The sequence below is a fragment of the Felis catus genome, chromosome B4 (genome assembly GCF_018350175.1).
Source record: "Felis catus isolate Fca126 chromosome B4, F.catus_Fca126_mat1.0, whole genome shotgun sequence".
NCBI classification, from domain to species: domain Eukaryota; kingdom Metazoa; phylum Chordata; class Mammalia; order Carnivora; family Felidae; genus Felis; species Felis catus.
In genome coordinates, this window is record NC_058374.1 from 76,066,291 (window position 1) to 76,080,881 (window position 14,591).

Below are 14,591 nucleotides of genomic sequence, written 5' to 3' on the forward strand. Positions count from 1 at the left end.
TCCTCCTCTCCCAGTCTTTAAATGTTGGAGTTTCTCAAAGTTCAGTCCTAGACTCTTAACTCATTTTATTCTATATGATCTTAGTCACTCCTAATAGATGGTAAGTGCTTTCATTTCCAAGGCTGCAAATCCTTTGTATATGTCCATCACTTCTTTTTAAAAAAAATTTTTTAATGTTTATTTTTGAGAGACAGAGAGACAGAGTGTGAGTGGGGGAGGGGCAGAGAGACACAGAATCTGAAGAGGCTCCAGGCTCTGAGCTGTCAGCACAGAGCCCGACGCAGGGCTCAAACTCACAAGCCGTGAGATCATGACCTGAGCCCAAGTCAGATGCTTAACCGACTGAGCACCCAGGCGCCCCATATGCCCATCACTTCTTAACAATTCTTCTTAGTTTCAGATTGTGTAGTAAACTTCCAGTCTTAGGCTGGGTTTCTCACAGGTATCCCCAGTTGAACTAGTTACCTTCCCATAAACATGCACCTTCTACAAGGTTCTCTTGCTCAGTAAATGGAGCAGCATATATCTGATTTCTCAAATCAGAAGGAAGAATTACTCTTGATAGCTCCCTCTCTTTTTCTGACCAGCATAGAATCGATCACTAAGTCCTATCAAGTTTACTTCCTAAATCTCTCTCAGAGTTTATTCTTTTCTTCCATCTCTATTGCCTTCACTCTAGTAAGTACATCATCTTTTGCCTGGACAACTGCAGTGCCCTTCTAGATTTTCTTTGCATATACTCCTAACCCCACCCAGTTCAGTCTTCACACAACAGCCAGAGTGATCTTATTATCATACATATCACAGATCATGTAACATAATACAGATCATGTCACACCATTGCTTAAAGCAAATCAATGGCTGCCTATTAGTTTTAAGATGAAGATCCCATATCCTTAATATGGCTGCTTTAATTCCATAATGGAAGTAAATCTTATACTTCAAAATCTGCAAAAGGACATATTAATTTAAAATTATTTTAAAATTCAGCTAATGTCCTGAGAGATGATTTTGATAGGGAGGAGGGAGGCAAAGGAGTTATAAGAGCTAGATATTCACTTTATAATTATTTGTTATGCTATAAAATTATGTTTTATTTATTTTTGTATTTATACCATATTTATAATAAAAAAATTTAATGATATAAACCCATGAGTTTATAAAGATATTCCACAAAGGAAAAATAAAAATAGGAAAAAAGTGAATTAAAAATAACATCTGATACCATTGCACCACTGGAAGTAACTAGGGCAGCAATTCCATACTCTACACATTGGCAATCAGATAAAGATTTGAGCATTTGTCCTGCATTTCCTGTATAAACTATATTTCAAGGTAACCAAATGACCCAAATTAATTAGGGAAAATCATTGTTTTATAGAGTTTTATAGAGTAATGTCAACTAGTGAATATAGAAGTAATAGAATTAGAAAAATTACCCTTGCATCCCCTAATGAAGTAATTTATTCAAGCAAAGATCATCAGTGGATAACAACTCTGATAAAATATTGATGGGGAATTTTTAAAATGTTTATTTTTGAGAGAGAGAGTGTATGCAAGCAGGGGAGGGGCAGAGAGAGAGGGAGACAGAATCTGAAGCAGGCTCCAGGCTCTGAGCTGTCAGCACAGAGCCCCATGCAGGGCTCCAACTCACGAACCTTAAGATCATGACCTGAGTCAAAGTCAGATGCTTAACCAACTGAGCTACCCAGGCGCCCCTGTTGGGGAATTTTTAAATGAAAGGATTCAGCTATTACTAAGTGAACTCACTGCTCAATATTAGCATCACTAAAAGTGGGACAATCAGACCCTGCGACCCTGTGATGTGATCTGATAGGAAGCACACAGCATCACCTATGAAAGTGCATCAGAAACAGCTGTGCTAAACCTATAACCAAACTTTTAGAACTAACTTCCATTTATAGGAACAAGTCAGATGACATCACAGGGAGGCAAACAGAAAAACGCAAAGTGTGGGACATTCTATGGGACAAATTATCTTGTTTCTGCAACAACTGAGTGGTGGCATGGGGTGAAGAAGGTGGGAAAGGGGGACTGCTGAAAGTTAGAAGAGATTTTAGAGACTAATTGCCAGTATAACAATGGATTTTGTTTGGATTCTGATTCCAACAAACCAAGTGTAAAACATTTTAGAGATAACCAGCAAAATTTGAATATGGACTGATCATTAGATAATACCAACAAATTATTATTCATTTTATTAAATGTGTTGATGGCAGGGCACCTGGGTGCCTCAGTTGGTTAAATGTCCTACTTTGGCTCAGGTCATGATTTCATGCATGGTTCATGAGTTCCAGCCCCATGTCGGGCTCTGTGCTGACAGCTCAGAGCCTGGAGCCTGCTTTAGATTCTGTGTCTCCCTCTCTCTCTGCCCCTCCCCCCCTCGTTCTCTCTCTCTCTCTCTCTCTCTCTCTCTCTCTCTCTCTCTCTCTCTCAAAAATAAACAAACATTAAAAAAATAAAAAATGTGTTGATGGCAGTGTGGTAATGTAAGAAAATTTCCATAATTTTTAGAGATGCATACAGAAGTATGGTGTATTAAATTAAATAAGGTCTGAGATGTGCTTTAAAATACCTCAGGAAAGAAACAAGGGAAGAGATGATAGATAAAAATTGTGGCCAAACTCTTGAAAATTTTTAAATTTTAATGATGTGTATATGGAGTTCATTATACCCTTTTTTTCTATTTTGGGGTATGTTTGAAAATTTCTTAATAAATTAAGAATTTCTTAATAAAATAATGACTAAAAAGAGAAAACGGTGGATTTGAAGACAAATTTTATCTACTTCACAATTTATTCTGTACTACCTTGAATAGAAAGAAATTCTATTCTAATTTCTAATTCTATTCTAATTCTAATTTCTATATTTATGAATATAGAAATTTCAAAAGAAGGAAAAAGTCCTTATATTAAGACCTATGGTTTATTATGGAAACCTTTACTAGGAATGGTGGCTGGTAACCAAGTGGGACAGGAGTAGAGTGAGTACTTTAAACAATGAACATAATATTAGCAAAGACATAGTATCATGATGATCTGGTGCCTGTACAAGGGAGAGCAAAAATGTTGTCTTGATTTGGGTATGCAAACAAATTGTGGGTGATGTGTTCCATGTGGGGAGTGGAGTAGTTAATGAAGCAATTTGAGCTCTAGTCTAAAGAAAGAGTTTGGACTTGAGTCCATGGATGGTGGGAAGCCTTTATATTCTTATAGAAAAGAGTGAACAACATTTTAATAGAATTAATATTACTATCACTGTGTTAATTTTTATAAAATTAATCTGACAGGTAAGTGGAGTAGGGAAAGAGTCTGGAGATAATGGCATCAATAAGGAGGTTATTGCAATAATATAAGCAGAAGTTCTCAGACCTTCATAATTACAGTGGGGATGGATAAAAGGAATAATAGAAGAGACCATCCAAAGGACAAAATCCCAGTAGTGACTGGTTGGACATGAGGCAAAAAGGAGAGAGTAAAAATTAACCCTTAAAGTTTTGAACTTGGCAGACTAAGAGAATGAACCGGTAGTAGTGGGTACTGTTGGGTAAGTTGATGGGAGTGCTCAGTCAGTGGAGCATGCGTCTGTTGGTCTCAGGGTAGTGAGTTCAACACTACTTGAACTCAAGCCCCATGTTGGGTATAGAGCTTACTTAAAAAACAGAAAAAGAAGGGGCACCTGGGTGGCTCAGTCGGTTAAGTGGCCGACTTCAGCTCAGGTCATGATCTCATGGTCAGTGAGTTCAAGCCCCGCGTCGGTCAGTGAGTTCAAGCCCCGCGTCGGGCTCTGTGCTGACAGCTCAGAGCCTGGAGCCTGTTTTAGATTCTGTATCTCCCTCTCTCTGACCCTCCCCCATTCATACTCTGTCTCTCTCTGTCTCAAAAATAAATAAACGTAAAAGAAAAAATTTAAAAACAGAAAAAGAAAAAGAAAATAGGGAAGTTGAGAAGGGACACAAGTCGGAGCGAGAATTACGTTTTTGTGGTGTGTGTGTGGTGGGGGGGTCGTTGAGGGTAGGACCAATCAGTTGATGTCAGTTGAACTCACGAACTGAGCGAGATCATGACCTGAGCTGAAGTTGGACGTTCAACCGACTGAGCCACCCAGGCGCCCCGGAATAGATTTTTTTTAAGTGTTTATTTATTTTTGAGAGAAAGAGAGACAGAACTTGAGCAGGGGAGGGGCAGAGAGAGAGGGAGACACAGAATCTGAAGCGGGCTCCAGGCTCTGAGCTGTCAGCACAGAGCCCTATGCAGGGCTCAAACTCACAGAGCCATGAGATCATAACCTGAGCCAAAGTCAGTCTCTTAACCGACTGAGCCACCCAGGCACCCGGAAATAGATTCTTTTTATATGTGGCTTATTTCACTTAATACTATGTTTGTGGTGCTTGCTTCGGCAGCACACATACCAAAATTGGAATGATACAGAGGAGATTAGCGTGGCCCCTGCACAAGGATGACACATAAATACTATGTTTGTGAAATTTACTCATACCATTGAATGTAATTGTAAATTGTTCTCATTGTTGTGTAGTGTCCTAATGTATGAACATACCATAATTTATTTATCCATTTCCCAATTTTAATGGATATTTGCATTATTTCCAGTTTTTGGCTAACACAAATGACAGTGCTCTAAGCATTCCTATGCCTGTGTTTGGGTGAATATATTTACAGATTTCTGCTATATATATTTCTGCTGCTGTGTACCTAGGAGTGGAATTGTGGGATAATAGGGCATGTGCATGTTCAGCTTTAATGGAAAAACAGCAAATTTTCCCAGCGTAGTTGTAGCAATGCACACTCCCACGAGTAGTGTAGGAGAGTTCCGTTTTTCATCCTCCTTCATTGTAGCCATCCAGGAGAGTTTATAGTAATAATATCTATCCATTGTGACTTCAGTTTGTTAACTAATGAAGTTGATACCTTCTTCATGTGTTTTTTGTCCATTTAAATGTCCTCTGGTGAAATGCCTGTTCAAGGGTCTTTCATATTTTCTCATGAATTGCCTGTCTGTATCTTAGTGTTTGGTTGGAGTACATCATATACTATGAATAAGAGTCCTTTTTGGATTTGAAGATTACAAAAAAAAATTTTTTCCCACTCTGCAGCTTGCCTTTTTACTCTCCTAATGATGTAATGATGTCATTTGATGAACGGAAGTTCTTAATTTTAATGTAGTTGTGTTTATCACTTTTTCTTTATTGTTAGCATTTAAAAAAATATTTATTTACTTTTGAGAGAGAGAGAGAGAGAGAGAGAGAGAGGTGGGGGCAGAAAGAGGTGGGGACAGAGGATCTGAGGTGGGTTCTGTGCTGTCCACAGAGAGCTCTATATGGGGCTCCAACCCATGAACCATGAGAACATGACCTGAGCTCAAGTTGGAGGCTCAAAGAACTGGGCCACCCAAGCACCCCATTGGTAGCATTGTTTTAAAGATTTTGTTTTTAAGTAATCTGTACACCCACTGTGGGGCTTGAATCTACAACCCTGAGATGCAGAGTCACATGCTCTACTACTGAGCCAGTCAGGTGACCCTATTGTTAGTACTTTTTGAGTTACATTTAAGAAATCTTTGCCAGGGCACCTGGGTGCTCAGTCGCTTGGGCATTCGACCCTTGATTTCGGCTCAGATCATGATCTCATGGTTCGTGAATTTGAGCCCCATATCGGGCTCTGTGCTGGCAGCTGGGAGCCTGCTTGGGATTCTCTGTCTCCCTCTTTCTCTGCCTCTGCCTCTCTCTCTCTCTCTCTCTCTCTCTCTCTCTCTCTCTCTCTCAAGAATAAATAAATAAACATTTATTTTTTTTTAAACGTTTTATTTATTTTTGAGACAGGGAGAGACAGCATGAACAGGGGAGGGTCAGAGAGAGGGAGACACAGAATCTGAAACAGGCTCCAGGCTCTGAGCTGTCAGCACAGAGCCCGATGCGGGGCTCGAACTCACGGACCGCGAGATCATGACCTGAGCTGAAGTCGGCCGCTTAACCGACTGAGCCACCCAGGCGCCCCTAAATAAATAAACATTTAAAGAAAAAAAGAAAAAAAAATTGCCTATCCACAGCTCATGGATATATTCTTCTAAAGGATTTATTGTTTAAGCTTTTACATTTAGTTCCACAATACATACAGGAACCGATATTTTTGTGTGTGTTTGATGTGATGTAGAGGTCAGATCTGTTTTTTCCCCATATGAATATCCAGTTGGCCCAACACTATTTACTTATAAGACCATACTTCCCCACTGGACTCCAGTGACACTTTTGTCATGAATCAAGCTACCATATGTATATTTGGGAACCCTCCTCTCAGTAGCTCGTACATATTTCAACTTCATTATTTTCTAAATTATCTTTTTTAACCCAAATAATTAACTCATATGAATGATCAGCCCTATATTTTTCAAACACTTATTCATTTGTTTCTTCTTTTTGGAAACACGTAAGATTGCCTACTAAGTTGCATATATTGGGCTAGGTATAGTGTAGGATATATAAATGTTTATTTGGCTAAGATTTAATGGGACATAATGCATTCTGATCAGTCCCAAGAAAGAGGCATGGCATGGTCCTGTGCAAGGAGATATATATTACCTATAACCTCTAGGTCTTTGGGGGATGGTGTGGAATAAAGAATGCAGGAAACCTTCCTGGAAGAGGCAATTCTTAGGATTGTCTTGAAAAATAAATAGAAGTAGCAGGTACAAATGGAGAAGAGAGTGCACATGCAAATACACAGACAATTGGGTTAGTTTCAGAAACTGGAAATGGTTTGTTATGGTTTATTACATGAAGTGTAAGGAGAAAGGGATTGGGTGGCTGGAGGATTATAGCAAAGAATGGATTATGAAAGGACCTTATTCCAAATTCAATGAGAGCCATTAAAGGAAAGAGGAATAATAAACTTTGCATTTCAGAAAGGTCCTTCTGACTGTTGTGTGCAGAAAGAATAGACAGAGCAGAGTTGGTTACAGGGGAACATAATGCAGAGAGACTGGCTAGTCTTCCTGGACATGATTATGCTGACATGGTGAATTTACATTTATTTACTTTAGGGTTCAGTACTGATCGATGTATTGAGTGATTTGGCTCTTACTGTGTATGGCCCTTAAAGACTACCTGCTACATTCACCTTGGCCAAATTCCTCATTAACAATTTAGGTAAGAATATGACCCACACCTGAATTCAGAATTTTATTTAAAGCTTAACATTATCTTTTTCAAACTCTGGTCAACACAATGCAATATTCCTAAATAATAAGTTTTTCTGAATAACAGTGGTAAGAATTATCAGTGGTGATTCTGGTAACTGAGTTTCATCTATTTGGGGAAGGACTTTTGTTGTATAGTAGAGAGAAATATTAATGAATTTCGATTCCAGAAGTAAGACTTATGAAATAATGCAAACACCTCTACCCTATAATATTAAAAATGTATCTCTTGTATTGTAATACAGTGCTTTGAGGTCGCTCATTGATGTTCAGGCACTTAGTGAACTCTTTTGAACAACATATTTATGTCCTGACATACACATTTTAATTTGTAGTTTTGCTCTGGCTGCAAGCCTACTATTGAAATCCAACCTTTGACAAAACTTGAAGAGGCTCAAAGGCATCCTGAGAAGAGAAGAAAAAAAGAAGAAAGTGGAGAGGCAGCAGATAATCTCAGTTTTCCATAAAACACAATTTATAATTTGGTTGCATTTTATTAGCCCAAATTACACACACTCACAAGAATGCACACTGAAGGCTTCACTTCCATCCTACCCCACCCTCCCCTTAAAGCATATGGAAATTAGGTGGCAGCCTGGGAAGGTTGCCATGGTGCACTGGCTGCAGGGATTTGATAGTAGTCAAAGATGCCCCAGAGTCCCTTCCCCCAACCATCCAAATGTGCACTTCTCTTCTTTCTTTCAAATCCCTGTCTTAACTAATTCCATAGCATAGATAAATCAGGGTGACGCTGATTTACTAGTGAACAACAGAATCGATGTTTTCATGTTGTAGGAAGTAAAATACTGAGGAATTACAACTGGTCTATTTTTATGTAGCACTAGCCACACAAAAAGTCAGAATTCACTTTTAAAATGTCTTATACAACATGTTCCCATCTTCAGGACTTATATTTCTTACTTGGCTTTATCCCTTTGGATGACCTGTGGGTATCTCAAGTTCAACATATCTAAATGGAATTATTCTTCTCCGTTACCCTCTTTAGTGTTCTATATTCTTCATTATTCTATATCCTCAATATCAGTTCATTGTCATCTGCCTAGTCTACCAAGCTAGACTAAAATAAGAATAACCTTATATAATGTTAACTATATACCAGGCACTATTCTTAGCACTTTATGTATATCAACTCTTTCAAGTTACTCCCAACTGATCACTAAATTCTGTCCATTATATTTCAATTTGTCTTACTAAATATTTGCATAATGAACAAATAACTATTTTTCTAAAGCTTAACCAATTAAAATTTTTTTAAACATTTATTTAGTTTTGAGAGAGAGAAAGAGAGACAGAACATGAGCAGGGGAGGGGCAGAGAGAGAGACACACAGAATCTAAAGAAGGCTCCAGGCTCTGAGTTGTCAGCACAGATCCCGACACGGGGCTCGAACTCACAAACCATGAGCTCATGACTGAGCCAAAGTCAGATGCTTAACCAACTGAGTCACCCAGGTGCCTCTAAAGCTTGGCCAATTTTATTAGCCAAAGGGGCTAGTTCAAGGGCAAGATGTGGCAGAATATTTAGGACTTGGTCTTTGAAGCTGCTTCTTTAAGCATTGGCACAAAAGACATAAAACATTTTTCCTGGCCTAGAGGAGTTCAAGGTCTAGTGACTGAAACTGCTATTACAATACATTGTGTCCAGTGCTGTGTGAGAGAGGACAGTGCAGGATCTGCTGACACAAAGAACTGTCACATTTCCCAACTTCATCCCAGGATAGTGGTCACTGTCTCACACCATACCACCACCTCTACATTCTTTATAAAACGATCATGCTGTCTGTCTCACATTGCCTGCCTCGTGCAAGTTTGAGTTTAAAAGGATAAATCCAAGCAAATACGTTTCTCCTAAATTCTCTAACAAAAACACAGCTCAAGATCTAAATTTATTTTTATTTTTTTAAGCGTTTACTTATTTATTTCATTTAGAAATGTTTGCTTTAAGTAGGCTCCATGCCTATGTATGAATCCAAGAGACAAAATAGTGGAGGATAACCCTTTGTAACATATTAGAATCACCCTCTATACTAGTGTTTCCTAAAAGTGCTAAAGTAACTAGGGGGCTAGTTAACTGATTCCCAGTTCCTGCATCCTGCACCAGAGTCAGACTGAGTAGATCTAATTCAGTAAATAGTATTCCCTTAGGATTAATATTTACCATTTTGGAACTAAAGAGTTGTAATGGTTTGGGGTGGTATGATTCAGTTATTTCTGAATTCTGAAAACCACTGAATAAGTTCGCAGAGAATTACTCTCCAGACTGTTGTAATCTTAAAAGACATAACTCCCAAATGACACCCAGCCTAGAGAGGTGTTTTGGGAAACATTTCTCAGTCTTCATTTAGATTTACAAATCAATTATGCATGTGCAGAGAAGAGGAAAGGCTGTGTTTTTCTTCATCTGCTCAGCCTAAGAGATCATTTAGGAAACACTTCTTCATTCTGCAGAAACATTGATTATGCATGTGTAGAAAAGAAAGGATTAGAAAAGGCTGTTTTATCTCTTTATAAGAAAAGCTATCTGTTTTTCTAGTATACTGATTATAAGAATTATAGAGGTTTACTCAAGATAACATGGGCTGAAATAAGTTCCCTCCATGGTAAACTTATATGGTAAACATGGTATATCTTAATAAGCCCGCTATTATTTTTTGTTAATGATTTCAGTATTTTTAGATATGTGAGAGAGACTTCACTCTCACCCCTCATGTTACTAAGCAACATGTCATACGTTGCTAGGAGACAGACTAGCAAGCTTAGGGGCACTTCAGTTCCCTTATCACCTTGCATAACACATGACTATACCCTAGAGAGTTTTACAGTCTTAAGAGAAAAGAGAGAAAAAGTATAATGGCATATAGAAAGGATAGAAAAGGTGACAGGGGTGGGGGAATGGAATAGAGAAAAGAGCAAGGTATTTGAGAAGAGTGTGTGAGGTTGGCAGAGGAGGGGCTATTATGCAATCTCCTTGAATGAGTCATGGAAAAACCTTAAATTGCCAGTGCTCTATTTCATATTCTGTATGCTTCTACCTTTTCTAAAAACAAATTAGAGACTGTACTTGGGGAAGAAGATCTTTCAGATAATATTCCTGAATATCATCAGAAGGGTAGAAACTAACCATAACTTTGTAGAGAAGATTGCCAATTCCAAACACATTAAACAAGTCACACCTTATTTAAAATTCCAGATCAGATACACAATACTATTTCATTCCATTTATCTCTCAAAATAGTGAAAATGGACAGTACTAAGAGAGAGGTTAGAATGTAAGTGTTCTTGAACAAATTTAGAAGCAAGGTTGTCATACAGGCTCCCAGGCAGTGTGTTTCTGTACAAAATTTTAAAAATCTAGTATAAATGGGGGAAAGAAGAAGCTGTTGTGCTCTACCTGGAAGATTCTGTTGTGTCTGAAATAGGAAACCAAGCTCCAGGTTTCATTGTGTACATGTGAAAGGTTGAGTCTTTGTGTCTCTGTGGCATTTACTGTTGCTGGCAACCAGGAAGCTCCGTAGCAATTGTTGCTAGGTCCTCAGTGCCTCTGTTTGCCTGAAACCTTAATCAGCGCCAGAAACACCAGAGATAAAAATCATTGCACAAAATCCAGTGCCCGTTATCCCCAATGGTCCTGCTGCAAACAGTCCATCTTGTGTTCAGTGAAAATCAGCGTAAAATGGAGACTTGACACAAAGAGTTCCATCCTCAGTGTCGTCTCCGTGAATGCCTGCTCTTTCAGTGCAGGGCGGTGAGAGGACACTGGAGAATGGTTTAATTAAAGTAAAGCTTATATCTGGTGTCACCAGCTTAACTAAATGCATAATAAAGAGTCTGAGAGAAGAACACAGACAAGAAAGATTTCATCAGATTTAGATGACTTCCAGTTCTGAGGTCGCATCAACATTTGTTGACAGCTTGAGGTCACCTTAGTGACAACAGAAGTCCTGGTGCGAATGATGGCACCATTTCAAATAGGAGTCCAGAGATTCTGATAAAGACCCCCAGAAATAACCTGCATTGTCTCTTGAAATGAAATACTGGCTCTTAGGTGAGCTTCAGAGACCAGTACAACCCACTTACTCAAGCCATCCTATACAAATATAGACTTCAAATTTTGCTTCCTCTGTGTCTCCTACCCAGATGTAGACGGTTATAGCTCTGAACTTACCTGGAAACAATTGCAAATCTGGGCTGAGATTTAGTAAACATTGATGCTGAGATGACATAAATATCTACTTCCATCAGGCATCTAGCCTCCGAAGTGGGTCTGAAGAGATATTTATTGTTGTGATTATTACTAATTTTTGAGTACTTTATCAAGGCTAAATACTATATTATCTAGTTTAATCCTCAAAATAATTCTTAGGGGTAGGTACAATTATATTCACTTTTTTTCCTCTCTTGAGGAAACTGAGGTTCAGAGAAATTAGATAATATGCCCAAGGTCTCTCACAGCTGATATGTGACAAAATGAAAATTCAAACCTGGACCTATCTGTCTCCAGCATTTCACTTCGAACCACTACTCTATGTATTGTTTAATAGAGAATGCTCTTTATATGGAAATAAATTATGTAGTACATCACACTTGTGTCAAGGTGAAGACTGTAGGGTCTTGGGTCTCACTGTCCCCTTATGGGGTAGTGGAGACTCAGAATGTCTGCTCCCCCTGGAGTTGACTTTGCCATAAAGGCCCTACCAGGACAATCCTTCAGAACCCCGTGATGCCTCATCCTTGCACTTCCCCAAATCTAGGTTATTCAATATGTAATAACACTCCCTGAGGTCTTTAGGTGAGTGGTTCAGATTGGGCTCTGCAATCCCAGCCCATTCAATCTGGTAGTCCTTTTTCAATGTGAGGCAAAGACTTTGCCCCTAAAGCCTTTCTACATTCATCTGATCTCTCCTTCTCATTTGCTTATCTAATAAGAACAGGAGATCATTTTTAGGGACTGCGTGATCTGAATTCTAATTTAGAAAAGAATGCCTTTTTAAAAGAACAGCCTGGGGCACCTGGCTGGGTCAGTTGGTTAAGCGGCCGACTCTTGGATTTTGGTTCAGGTCATGATCTCACAGTTGGTGAGTTTGAGCCCTGTGTCAGGCTCTGTGCTGGCAGCATGGAGCCTGCTTGGGATTCTCTCTCTCTCTCTCTCTCTCTCTCTCTCTCTCTCTCTCTCTCTCCCCCTCCCTCTCTCTTTGCCCCTTCCCTGCCTGCACATGCTCTCTCTCTTTCTCAAAATACGTAAATAAACTTCAAAAAAGAAGAGTCTGGAGAGATTCACATTTTACATTATCCAGACCTTTGTTCAGTGCCTTGGAGTCACATTGTCTCAAAATCTTCATTTTAGAATAAAATGTTTCCTTTTCCTTGGCATAACCGAAAAGTCCACTGAATGGTATTTTCAGAACAAAGAAACGTTTGATAATTAAAAATGCTTTCATTCTTACATGTACACTGGGCAGAAAACATGAAACAGTCACATGCAGATGGTATGCTGGGGACTGCTTGTTAGGGCTCACGTGAGCAGAATATAGGCAGCTCTTTCCAACTCTGTATTCAGGGACGTCACACTGGTAGCTTGAAATTGGCCACGATGGGAACATTTACACCATAGAAATTGGCCATGCTACAAATCTGGGCGCTTTTTTTTTTTTTTGCCTCTTTATCTTAGAGCTAGTTGTTAAACCACTAGGAGAGGAGCTCTCAAAGAGCAATGTGTCAGCAGTATAATTGCAGTGAAACATAGTCCATCCTTGTATTGCTAAGCATCATGTTGCTGGATTCTCATACTGTATAAATGAAGGAAGTCATCTGCTCAGTGTGTATTAATACAAGTTTTATTAAATGAGGGCCCTCAAACAAAAGACTTGGTAGAAATTGTGTTCACAGGCATGAACAGGACAGTATGATCCACATCTTCTCAGAACATTTGGGTATGTTTGGCAGTGTCTAAGAGAGAGATACAAAGCAGGTTGCAGGGACAACATAGTTTTCTCAGAACAGCACCTATAAGGGGCTTTTGGATCCTGAGGTGATCACCCAAAGATTCTGTATTGAAATCCATAGATGATAGGCCTAGTCTCTATGTGTGAGAAGCCTTATGACCTGACTTGAAATGGTAATTGTTAGAAAAATGGGATTTAAAAATATGACTTCTATTGCCGAGTAATTTGAGAATATTGATAATAATAGCTAACATTTCTTAATTTACTGCTATGTGCTAGGCTCTGTTCTAGGCATTTTACTTGTATTGGCTCATTTATAGCTCATTATAACTCTCAGAGATAGATGTTATAATTATCCCCATTTTACAGATGATAAAATTGCACAAAATGTTTAAGTAAGTTGCTGAAGGTCACCAAGTAAGCAACAGAACCAGAGTTCAAACCCAAAAAGTCTGAAGGCCTTTGTAGGCCTTCTAGTATACTTTTTCATGCTAAATATAGATCAAGCTTAACATTTAGGTTATTTCTAATGACTTTTTTTTAGCAGAGCATTTACAATACCACTAGTCAGTATTTTTCCAACCTTTTGGCCATTGATGCATTGTAGAAAATACATTTTGCATTCATATCATATACCCCAAACAAAATAATACTCTTACTATGCATAATATTCTCTGATATTTTCTATCCTATCCTATTTCCCTTCTTTTATGCACCTTTATCTGAAACATCAGTGACTAGTTCTCATCCACATTAAATGTCTGTAGATTTTTGAAAGTGAAGACAGGTACATAGGGTAGGTAACCAATGTATAGAACTTGTTTGGTGAATCTTCATCCTTGTTAGGTTTTCTGGACAACTGCACACGCATATGGTACAGAACATTCCTTATTCCTTTGGCCCAGACAGCTTTGTTGAGCCTGGTGTCAACACGCATATCACCTTCATGGTGAATTTCCAGATCTCTTTCAGTGCCTAAGGTGCATGCTTCCTGAAACCCACTCCATGGATGCGCTTGTGAATGTTGATGGTGTATTCTCTGGTCACTACCTCCTTGCTGGCAGAATGGCCCTTCCTCTCGCCACCCTTTTTTGTGGGATCGTTTCTGCTGGACCCTGATTGGAAAGGAAGAGTGCGAGGTACTGTGCGAGAGGGAAAGCAGCATTACAAGTACAACTTCTGGGTCGCTTCCTATTCTATTTCACTTTTTAAATACTGGTCACAAGTCACTTAGTTGATTTCTTGACATGCTAATGAGTGGTAAACCTACTGTCTGAAATTCACTGTAGTAAATTTTTGTATATGGGGTCCCATGCCATGGTTTGGTTTACTACTGGTATCCTATTTTAGAGCAGAATTCACGGTATTCTATTTCCTTTCCAGTTAACCTATGGTC

General features: G+C 38.9%; 1 non-coding gene and 1 pseudogene across 1 annotated transcript; one reads left to right on the forward strand and one right to left on the reverse strand.

Moving 5' to 3' along the window:
- Window positions 1-4,407: 4,407 nt before the first annotated feature.
- Window positions 4,408-4,512, forward strand: LOC111561522. The gene has a single exon (XR_002744173.1). It is a non-coding gene; the product is annotated as a U6 spliceosomal RNA (small nuclear RNA).
- An 8,461-nt stretch (window positions 4,513-12,973) lies between these two features.
- LOC109501911 lies at window positions 12,974-14,350 on the reverse strand (annotated as a pseudogene).
- Between the last annotated feature and the right edge of the window lie 241 nt (window positions 14,351-14,591).